Raw genomic sequence first — 12,003 nt, 5'->3', positions numbered from 1 at the left:
GTCCTTCCCACTTTGGAGCTAAATTTCCATCGACAAGATTACTAGTATTCTGAAAAGCTTTTCTTAACACCCAATCTCCAACTTGAAACCTTCTAGTCCTTATATTCTTGTTATATGCTCTGGATATCCTCTGTTGATATGCTGCCATCCTTAGCTTTGCTGCATCTCTTGCCTCATCAATAGTATCCAATTCTTGGCATAGGGCTTCAGGATTCTGCTCAGGATCCCGAAGGTTGGATCTCGCTGTAGGTATTACCATTTCTGTCGGGATCATCGCTTCTGCTCCAAATACTAAGGAAAATGGGGTTTGGCCAGTTGCACTTTTTACTGTCGTTCTATCAGCCCATAAAACAAAGGGTAATTCTTCTACCCATCTTCCTTTCTTAGCTCCTAGTCTTTTCTTCAAATTGTTGACAATTATCTTGTTCGAGGATTATGCTTGTCCATTTGCTTGAGGATGTACCGGTGTGGATGTGATCATTGTAATTCCCCAACTTTTGCAAAAGTCAGTTGTCCTCTTACTTATAAACTGAGAACCATTGTCACAAATTATCTGGGCTGGTACCCCAAACCTGGTCAGGATATTCCTTTTTATGAAGGATACTACTTCTTGGTCTCTGACTTGAACAAATGCTTCAGCTTCAACCCATTTACAGAAATAATCAGTCATAGCCAGCATGAAGACTTTTCCTCCTGGAGCCTTTGGCAATTTTCCTACTATATCCATTCCCCACTTCATGAATGGCCAAGGGGAAGCAATAGGATAAAGTGGCTCAGCAGGCTGATGTAATATATTACTGTGCCTTTGACATGCATCACATCTTCGAGCATATTCCACAACATCTTTTCTCATTGTCGGCCAATAGTATCCTGTTCTTAATGCCTTTGAGAATAACGACCTGCCCCCCAGTATGGTTACCACAATCCCCTTCGTGTATATCCTGAAGCACTTCTTTGGTTTCGGGATCCTCCAAGCACCTTAGATATGATCCTGCAAGAGATTTCTTATACAACACATCATTTATAATACTGAATCGTGATACCTTCATTCTAAAGGCCTTAGGATTCTCATTCTTTGGAATGTGTCCTTCCTTGAGATATCTCATGATTGGAGCCGTCCATGACTTAGGATCCTCCTCGAGATACTCATCATCAGGATCATGGAAACTTACTACTTCCTTATCCTGAGATTTAAGAAGATCCGTCGCAGGATACATGATATGTAATATTGGTATTTGGGTTCCCTCCGGTATCCTGACTGATGATCCTAGATTTGCCAAGGCATCTGCTTCAGCGTTATCCTCTCTTGGTACCTGTTCAAGTGTAAAAACATCGAAATATCCTGCTAATTTTTTGAGAATTTCGAGATACTCGATCAATTTCTCACCTTTCACTGCATAGGTCCCATTAAAGTGATTAGTAATTAACAAGGAATCAACATACACTTGCAAACTCTTAATATTCATGCTCTTAGCCAATTCTAATCCTGCAATTAAAGCTTCATATTCTGCTTCATTATTAGTGGCAGGAAACTCACACCTAATAGCCTGGGGTAATATGTCCCCCTGTGGAGATATTAGTAGTATACCCAAACCTACACCTCTTACATTAGATGCATCATCAGTATATAATGTCCAGGATTCTAAATTTTCTCCTAGCTGTTGTTCTTCTAGGTCTACTTCATTTTGAATATCACTACTGAAATCAGCCACAAAGTCAGCTAGAGCCTAAGACTTTATGGCATTTCTAGGTTCATATACTAGATCATAAGCGCTTAATTTTACTGACCACTTAGCCATCCTGCCTGACATCTCAGGTTTCATAAGCACATTTTTAATAGGATAATTAGTTTTAACATGAATCCTATGTATCTCAAAATAATTCCTAAGCTTTGTCGATGCCATGACTAAGGCCAATATCAATTTTTCTGAATGAGAATATCTAGTTTCAGCATCTAATAAACTTTTGCTAACATAATAGGCAGGATATTGCTGACCTTCGTGATCCTTTACCAGGACAGCACTTACCGCATTCCCTGATACTGCAAGATACAGGGATAATTTTTCACCATTCTCGGGCTTCATCAATAGAGGTGCAATTGAGAGATACTGCTTTAATTCCTGCAAGGCTGCTTCATGCTTCTCTCCCCATTCGAATTTCTTATTCTTCTTCTTCAGGATATCATAGAATTCCTTGCATTTTTCTGAGGATCTTGATATAAACCTATTTAATGTTGCTACTTGCCCTGTTAATCTTTGTACACCTTTCATATTTGAAGGTGACTTGATGTCCAAGATAGCTTTAATCTACTCCGGGCTTGCTTCTATGCCCCTTTTGGTCACCATGTATCCTAGAAACTTTCCTGCTCCCACTCCAAAATGGCATTTGGCAGGATTTAGTTTCATGTTGTATTGGTCCAGGATATCGAATGCTCCCTTAATATCCTGGAGGTGATCCTCAACTTTTTTAGATTTTACTACCATGTCATCGATGTACACCTCCATGGTGTCCCCCAGCTTGTCTTTAAACATCATGTTCACCAATCTTTGGTATGTTGCACCTGCAATCTTTAAACCAAAAGGCATAGCAGTATAACAATAAATACATGTTGGTGTTATGAAAGCAGTATCCTCCTGGTCTAAAGGTTCCATTTGGATCTGCTGGAATCCTGAGGATGCATCCATGAAGGTTAACATCTCATGGCCGGCAGTAGCATCCACCATTGAATCAATATGAGGTAAAGGAAATGGGTATTTGGGACAAGCTTTGTTTAAGTCTGTGTAGTCTACACAAACTCCTCATTTCCCGTTTTTCTTTTGCACCACAACTACATTTGCTAGCCATTTGGGAAATTTCACTTTCCTAATCATCTTTGTTTTTAATAATCTTACAACTTCTTCCTGAATGATAGTGTTCCGTTCCGGAGCAAACTTCCTTCGTTTCTATTGGATAGGCTTGAAAGACCTATCAATTCCGAGCTTGTGAGTTATATCCTTGGAAATACATGTCATATCCTCGTGTTTCCACGCGAATGTTGACATCCTGCATTTCAAAAAGTTAGTCAATTGATTTTCAATATCCTGAGGGATATTGGTTCCTACGAGCACCGAGATATCTGGATTATCCTAATCCAGGATAATTTTCTTTACATCATGCTCTGAAGCCTCCACGATATACTTGGCTCTCATCTTTAATTGATATGCTGCACTGGGCTTTGTCGAGGATTTCATCGAAGAAGAATAACACGCCTTTGCCTCCTGTTGATCACTTTCCACCTTGACTACTCCCCAAGGGGTAGGGATCTTGATGCATTGATGATAGGTTGACGACACAACTTTCATAGCATGGATCCAGGGCCTACCCAATATAATATTATAGCAGGAAAAGGAGTCCATGACACAAAAGCGCTGCATTGAGTTGACCAAGGCAACTTTATCTCTCCCACGTTATTCCTGGCTTCTCCACTGAACCCAACAAGCACACTAGATTTCGAAGTAATATCCATCAGGGATACATTCATCCTCTTCAATGTCTCTAGTTGAATTATGTTGACGGAGCTGCCATTATCCACCACTATCCTGCGCACAAAACGGTTAGCAACATATAAAGTTATTACCAAAGCATCGTGATGAGGATCCTGGACAGTATCCCTATCATCACTATCGAACGTGATCACTTTATCGGTTGTGATGGTTGACATCCTGGTTGGCGTGTCTCCCCTTTCTGCCTTAGCCTCCTTCGCGTGCCTTTTTGCTGCAGAATATGATGTTCCGCAAATGTCGGATCCTCCTTAAATCAAGTTAATTATCTTGGCATCCGCATGAGGTGGGGCTGCTCATTCAGGATCCTTCTCAGTATCCTGACCCTTATTCTTCTTTCTTCCCAGGAGATCCTTCAGATATCCCATGCTCAGGAGATAGCTTATTTCTTTCCTCAGAGCAATGCAATCCTCAATGACATGTCCGAAGTCCTCATGGAAGGCACACCATTTGGACTTATCCTTCCAATCAGCTTTTTGTTGATTCTTCAGGGGCCATGTAGGATCGGATTCTGACCCGAACGAGTCAATCAGAGGAGTTTGATCAGATACAGGTGCGGAAAACAAGTACCTGACGTAGAAACAGCTAGATATTCTCTTAATTCTCTTTGTTGATTAATTTGACAGCGTTTAAAATTGATTCTCACACCGGCAGCACCTCGGTATGGAATTTCAGATGTTACAAATGAGGTCCTCTTTTGTGGTATATATAGGTGAGTAGGTTCCCTTATACGGCATGTCCATAAAAGCGGACCTGACGTAAAAGCGGACCTCCCATGTCCGTATAAGCGGACCTGACACAAAAGAGGATCTCCTATGTCCGTATAAGCGGACCTCCTCTCTAAAACACATAAACTCTCCAGTTTTCTCGTAAAACGCGCCCTAATCTATACATTACAATGAAAGACTCGATCCAAGATGAAATCAACAGATGAAATGCACCAACAGACTCCCCCTCAGATGTTGATGGAGTCGACTATTGAAACACAACAATGCTGAGTCTTCACATCTTTAGTCTTGATCAGTTTGTTTTGGGCTTCTCTCTCTCCCTATCTTCTTCTCTTTCTCTTTTATCATCAACAGACTCCCTCACTTTGAAGTTTGACATCTTTTGAGTTTATCAAGTCCAACATGTGCTCCCCCTCAAATATTGATTCTTCCTACACAACAAATCAACCACAACATAAGTTTTATGATAAACGTTTAAGCATATAAACATCACCAAACAACAAACTAACCAGCCAATCTGATACTGATGAACCACATGGAATTGTAACATTTTTCTTATTAAAATAAACACAATCTCCTAAACCAACTGTTCATCATGTTTAGCACTTAGAATTTTGAAAATCAGCTTTTCAATATCAGTCGTCGAAAATCTTTTTTACTTTTCAAAAATTTATGCTAAATCACACCAAAACTATTTTTGGATTTTTCTGAAAGGAAATACATGCAGAAATGAACTATTTACAGACAATATTTTTGTGAGTTTGTGCAAGAGGATCATATCAGTTTTGAGACATATCACTAACACCGTTAAGCTTTAAACATACTCAGTTCTAAACAATTTACCTAGATTGTCAGTATGTTTGTCCACTTAAATTTTCACACAAACTTCAATTGATACGAGATACGATATTAATGTTTTAGAGACTTAAACTTAATTGTGTATCACTCCACTCGAATATACTCCTGTATCCAGATCCCAAATATTCAGTCCTACAGGTGAGTATACCACAGATGATATCTGTAAAGGGGTTATGTGCGAGGGCCGTGAGAGCTCAGGTCGATACTTCCGTATACGCAGAGAGATGACGGCTTCGACTTTAGGTGGGTCCCCTTTAGAGGATCTTTTGATTACAACAGCAGTGACTATCAATTTTATTGTTTCATCAGCTTGCTGAGGGCGATGCTATGTTTCAAGCATTTTGCAGAAAGCATTATCCGGGGACTAGGTCAGAACTTCCATTCAGCAGAAGTCCCGGGATAATACCCCAGATATCACTGAGTATAAAGACCTAGTATCTCAGAATACGGGACCTTTCAAACAAGATTTCGGGGGTTACCCATATATTCAAGAATAGTTACCCACAAATCAAGCAAGTTTGATTTACGTTTATATCTCGTTTCAGTTTACTAAGTGTGCGAAAATCTACTGACATATCCGCAGTAAGATCGTTTATCACATTTTGACTTTACAATTCTTTAGCATGTTGTGATAGTCCACTGATGTACTATCATTTCCTCTTTTTCACAACAAAACTCATTTTTGATTTTATCATGTTTTTGACTTTTTCAAATTTTCTAATGTTTTTGGATTTTCTGAAATTTTCTTACTCCCCCTAAAATGCAAACACATTAACGAAAATATGAAAACAAACTGTACAGAAACATGACAACCGATATCAAATCACCTCAAATCGCCATTCACTAGGCATAAACAATCAGAACTCCCCCTATCAACAAACTATTTTCCCATTTAGATTTCAAAACATTTAAGTTTGTTTATTCAAAATGGTTTTTCTGGAAAATAAGTTTGACTGATTTTGCCACTTGTAGATTTATCAAACAAATGTTCGGGGATGTGGTTCATCATCTTGTCTTCCAACCAAAAGTTGGAAAATACAAGTACAAATTAATGTCCTTGATTTACCAAATGCAATCAAATCATCTAACCACTTGTAATTATAACCAACAAACATAAACAAACCTCTTTACCGTTTGTATGATTGACGTTACCGAATAAAATTCAAGAAAGATGACGATTCATGCTCCACGCTTACCAACCTGGGAGCTCCGGCAAGTCCTGAGACTTACTGTTCATAATATGTACCATCCCAGTCACAAACCAGGGATGGTTCAACCTTTTCTTTCGTTGTTTTCTTCTCATAAAATTCCTTAACCCCTTTGACTTTTCGATCAATCATCTTTCCAAAGATGTGTTTTACCATGGGGTTAAAGACCTTCTCAGCATCAAATTCCTGTTCATCATGATAAAATCGGTTAGAAATTTCAACTTTACCAATTTTCTTTTTATAATTCTCAGCCCGAAGTAATGGAAACTCCTCATCATTAACAATCGGAACTGATTTTTCAACTTTTATATCAGCTTCACATTTTGAAACAACTTGTGGCTCAACTGACTTTGTGGAATCAGTTTCATCACCCGAAGATAGCTCCTCTGATTTTGATCCATCAGAATCATTGCTAGAGCTTTCACCAACCTTCTTAACAACCCATTTCTGGTTGTCAGATTTGGCTTTCTTCTTGTAAAACTTGTTTGAACTCTCACCAATTTCAAAAATAGAATTTTTAAACAGTTTGGTTCGATCAATTGGTGGTTCAAACTCAACCACTTGTTTTTTGAGTTTATGAGATACTCCCTGTTTTGATTGTATCATCTTAGAACAATCTTTGGCAATATGTCCAACATTGTTGCACTTGAAACAGGTTCTCGAGTCTCTCTTCTGCTCAGCTATCTTCTTCAACTCAACTTGCTTCTTTGTCAGAAACTCACCGTTTGATTCTTTCCAGAAGTTTATCTTTTCTTCTTCCTCAGATGACGTACCTGAAACAAATGACATTTTTGATTTAAAATCACGAACATATTTTTCATTTTTCTGTTTTTCTGTAGGAGTAAAACCTAATCCTTTCTTTTTGAAATCACCGTTATGGTTTGATCTCTTTTGGAAATCTGAACCAGAACCGTAATTCTTTTTCTTGTTTAATCTCTGTTGAACTCTTGAGGTGTAAGGTTTAGGTTTCTCAATAAGACATAAGCCTTTTATTTCAGAAATATTGATTTCTATGAGTATGAAAACCTTTTTAATCAGTTCAGTTTTGACACCTCTTATTGGAAATTCTTCATTAGAATATAATTTGTCAGAATTATTCAAAGTGTAAGCAACTTTAAACAATCCATCATCCAAATTAGATTTTGACAATAGAAATTTTCTATCATAAACTAATTTTTCCTGTTTTTCTGTTTGACATGGAATGCTGGACTCAGACTTAGACTCTTCAACATCATCACTCTCTAACATATGATCCACGACTTTCTTTATCAATTGAGACTGTTGATCAGTGTCAGATGATGTAAACACAACATCAATACTATCTGGTAGATTGACTGACGACTCAGACTCCCACTTTAAATTTGTCTCCTTTTTGACTCTTTCATCGTTAGGATATCTAGGCAAATATCCATTTTCCAGCGGGGGTGGACACTTGTTATAACTGACACCTTGCTTCTTACCAGATGGCGTCTTTTCAGTGTCTTTTTTCTTGTCATTCTTCTTCTTGTCAGCATTCTTTTCATCAGCACCTTTTCCAGCTTCTTTCTCTTCAGTTACCTCATCATCTTCCCATACCTTCATACTTTCAACCGTCGGATAAATCCTGTCAATAACATAGGAAGTGCATGAGTAACTTTTTAATAAACGATTACTCGTTCAGTTTCAATTCTTTGCAACTCAAGCTTTTGTTCCAAAGCAGCACATTTCTCAATGTAATTGTTTACAACTTTTTGCTTTGTCATAAAAGCTCCCTGAAGTGTCTTCATTGCTGTGGCTTGTTCTTCACTCGTTTGGTTGTATTGATTCATCGTTTTGTTTAGCACATCATAAGACTCCTTCAAACTGTTCAAGTTGTAAATCAAAGTGTTGTTCTGATTCTTTACAGCTTCACAGTTTTCACACTTCACCGGAATCTTTTTCGCATCAACTTCTTCATCAACTTTGAATTTTGGAACTTCTTTCACCTTTTGTCTTCTTACCACCGGAACCTCTTCATCGTCACTGCTCACCGGTGTCTTGATCTTTTTCTTTTTCTTCTTGGCTTTTTCATCTTCACTATCACTTTCAGCAAGCAGCTTCATATCTTCTTTATATTTTCTTGCCCAATATTCCGTATCATCATCACTATCATCTACAACCTTTGCCGTAAAAGCAGAGTAAGCTGTAGTTTGATCAGGAATATAATCATCCCAAGTGAAATTTGCCCAGCTAAAACCCTCTGGTAATCTCTCATCATATTGATCAATTATCAAAGCACTACCATCCCTTCTTTTTCCACAATCATAACTACTCACACAAGCCCTCTTTCCAGTGTCTTCAATTACATCTCTTCCATGTGCAGTTTGAGCTTGATGTTTTTGTTGTTGAGATGATTGTTGACCAACTTGGTGATATATGGCTTTCCTATAGTAATCATTATTGTTGTTGAACGGATTTTGAGCCCCACTTGCTTCTTGGTTAGTGCACTCCCTCTTGAAGTGTCCTTTTTCCCTGCACCGAAAACAAGTGACTTTAGATTTATCAAAACCTAAAGTAGAAACATTCGCATCACGAAGATCATCTCTCCCCGTGATTTGTTTGAATTTCTCAGCTCTCCGTAAAACACTAGCCAGACACCATTTTATGTCCATCAGCTCCATTTCTTCAGCATCTATCTGGTCGTAATCTTCTTTGGTTAACATTGGATTCCCGATACGACCTGCAACAAAACAAGTGTAAGATTCCAAAACCATTCCTAACAAAGACATTTGGTTTTTGGCAACTTCCTCAGAATAATCTTGATCATTTTCAAGATTTAACACAATGTTACACTGTAATTTTCTCCCGTTTTTTAGTTGCAGAAATGTTTGGATCAAAAGATGAAAACGACGTGAAACTGGTTTTGCTGTTGGACCCAGATGATGAACTTCCAGATGAATTTTTGGCACTATAGGCAGTTTCAACTTTCGGAGATAGATTTGAAGATTTCTTCTCATTTACCCCAGCCTTATAATATAACCCGATGTCCTGTTCACCATCAAAATCTTTCATTCTGATCACTTTCCGTTGTTCCATTTCTTGAGCCTCTATTTTTTTCAATGAACTTACTGAGCGTCAGATTGCTAAAACCCTTCTTGTTTCTGAGCATCATAAGGTATGTGCCCCAAGTCTCATAGGGCAACGCATCAGCAAGTTTCTCTATCAACTCATCAGTGCTCTTGTCAATACTCAACCTTTTCATGTTGGCAAGCAAATTACAGTATCGTTCAATGATCTCTCTAGTACTCTCATTTTTTAACCCACGGAAGTAATCGAACTCTTTCTTTAGAAGCGACTTCTTGCTCTTAACCATCTCTTCGCTTCCCCTAAACTTTGAACGTAATGCTTTCCAAATCGAATATGATGTTCCATTGTGTTGTAAAAGCACCATAATATCTTCTTTCACTGCTTGTTGAAGAAGACTTAGCATCATTTTCTCATCTTTGTACTTCTTCCTAGCATCAGCAGTAAGATCTTTTATCAGAACGGGTTCTTCATCATCATTCAAAGGTCTAACATACTTTGTCTCGACACATTCCCAAGCATCAAGATAGTTTGCTTGCACCCAATTCTCAAACCGACCTTCCCAACCTTTAAATTCTTTGATGTTCATTAGTTTGGGAGGCTTTTGCATCGTCCCTGTTTCGTTTTCGAGCATTGTGGTTTGAACAACAGTGATTGGGGTACTCGGAGTAGCGAATGCGTTGTAGAACTCAGAATCCATGCTTCACACTTGTATCACCTGATGATCTCGAATTCACCTGATGTAGAAACACACAAACAATCAGTTAAAAAATGAATTAACTATATAAAAGTATGAGAGTGAAATTGATCTAGGACTCGTGTTAAAGACTTGCGGACTTGTTTCAATATCATTGAAGTGAAATCACTGAATGACTAGACTTGATTGAAACAAAATGAATTCAAATTAAATCGAAGACACTTAGACAAACAATTCACTTCTGTTAGGCTTCTTTAAGACTTGATCGTAATTTGGGCCGAGAACAATGATGAAAGCTGCCACTATGGATTCAAACTATTTGGCCGATGACATAGATCAAACACATGGGCTGAATCAATAAGATCCACAAACAAACAAGCCGAATTGTTATATCCGAAACTTCAATTTCACATGAGCATTTATAGAAACACTTTGACTTTCAATTATTGGGCCTTACATTCCACAAAGACAATACATGATTGGACGGCAACTTTGATATTCAACTTTATGTTAATTGCACCGATCAAGATATAAATTCAGTAGATCACGTGATGACTGCTAAAAGTTATTAAAGATGCACAGAACTTTGTTGACTACTGAATTGAAATACCCATGTATACCGATTTCATTTAATGTTTCACATGCATTGGGCCGATTTTAAACCTTTATCATATGGGCTGCCAAAACACTTAAACAAACCATATGATTGATTGGCAAACAGTGATTAGACCGATAGTTTGAAGGTGGCCGACAAATGTTACAAGATCAGACTTAATAATGAAGACGATGACTCAAAAAGCGAACCACTTGTTGAACACTATAAGCGAACCAAATGTTGATCAATGAGCGGACCATAACAATTGTCCTATGAGCGAACCAACCTTTGAGCGGACCTCAAAAGATACCAAAAGCGAACCTCAATTTGTTCGAAAAAGCGAACCAGACAAGTATTTTGGAGCGAACCTGAACAGAAATTTGGAGCGGATCTACCTTAAAAGTATCCTAAAAGCGAACCAAAACTGAAATTTGGAGCGAATCTATGAGTTACCGTAAAAGCGGACCTACTTCGGAACACGTTTTGACCCGTTTTTACTTTGAATTTCAGCCTCAAACTTTCAGGGATTTGACTATACACTGTTACGCACAATCTGTGAAATTTTGAGCGAATTCCGACCGTAAAATCTCGGTCTGACGAAGAAAGAAGGTGTAGAAGTAAGAATACGTGATGAAATCCAGCAAATCTATGTAGAACTCCTCCTCCTGAAGCTCTGATACCACTTGTAGGATCGGATTCTGACCCGAACGAGTCAATCAGATGAGTTTGATCAGATACAGGTGCGGAAAACAAGTACCTGACGTAGAAACAGCTAGATATTCTCTTAATTCTCTTTGTTGATTAATTTGACAGCGTTTACAATCGATTCTCACACCGGCAGCACCTCGGTATGGAATTTCAGATGTTACAAATGAGGTCCTCTTTTGTGGTATATATAGGTGAGTAGGTTCCCTTGTACGGCATGTCCATAAAAGCGGACCTGACGTAAAAGCGGACCTCCCATGTCCGTATAAGCGGACCTGACACAAAAGAGGATCTCCTATGTCCGTATAAGCGGACCTCCTCTTTAAAACACATAAACTCTCCGGTTTTCTCGTAAAACGCGCCCTAATCTATACATTACAATGAAAGACTCGATCCAAGACGAAATCAACAGATGAAATGCACCAACAGGCCACCTAGCTTTGTCTTCTAAACCCTGCATAGCATACGTCAGTTCAGGTATATTAACGGAAAAACAATATTCTGACAACTCAGAATACTCCTCAGAATCCTCATCTTCAACAACATTCACTTTCTTGCTATCATTCCTGTCATATGGCTTAAAGCGATATGGTTTATACGAGGATTCTGATTTCCTGTTGCTTAACTCAGA

The sequence above is a fragment of the Helianthus annuus genome, chromosome 6, assembly GCF_002127325.2.
Source record: "Helianthus annuus cultivar XRQ/B chromosome 6, HanXRQr2.0-SUNRISE, whole genome shotgun sequence".
NCBI lineage: Eukaryota > Viridiplantae > Streptophyta > Magnoliopsida > Asterales > Asteraceae > Helianthus > Helianthus annuus.
The sequence above is the reverse complement of the archived record's forward strand: the minus strand, read 5'-3'. Positions refer to the sequence as shown.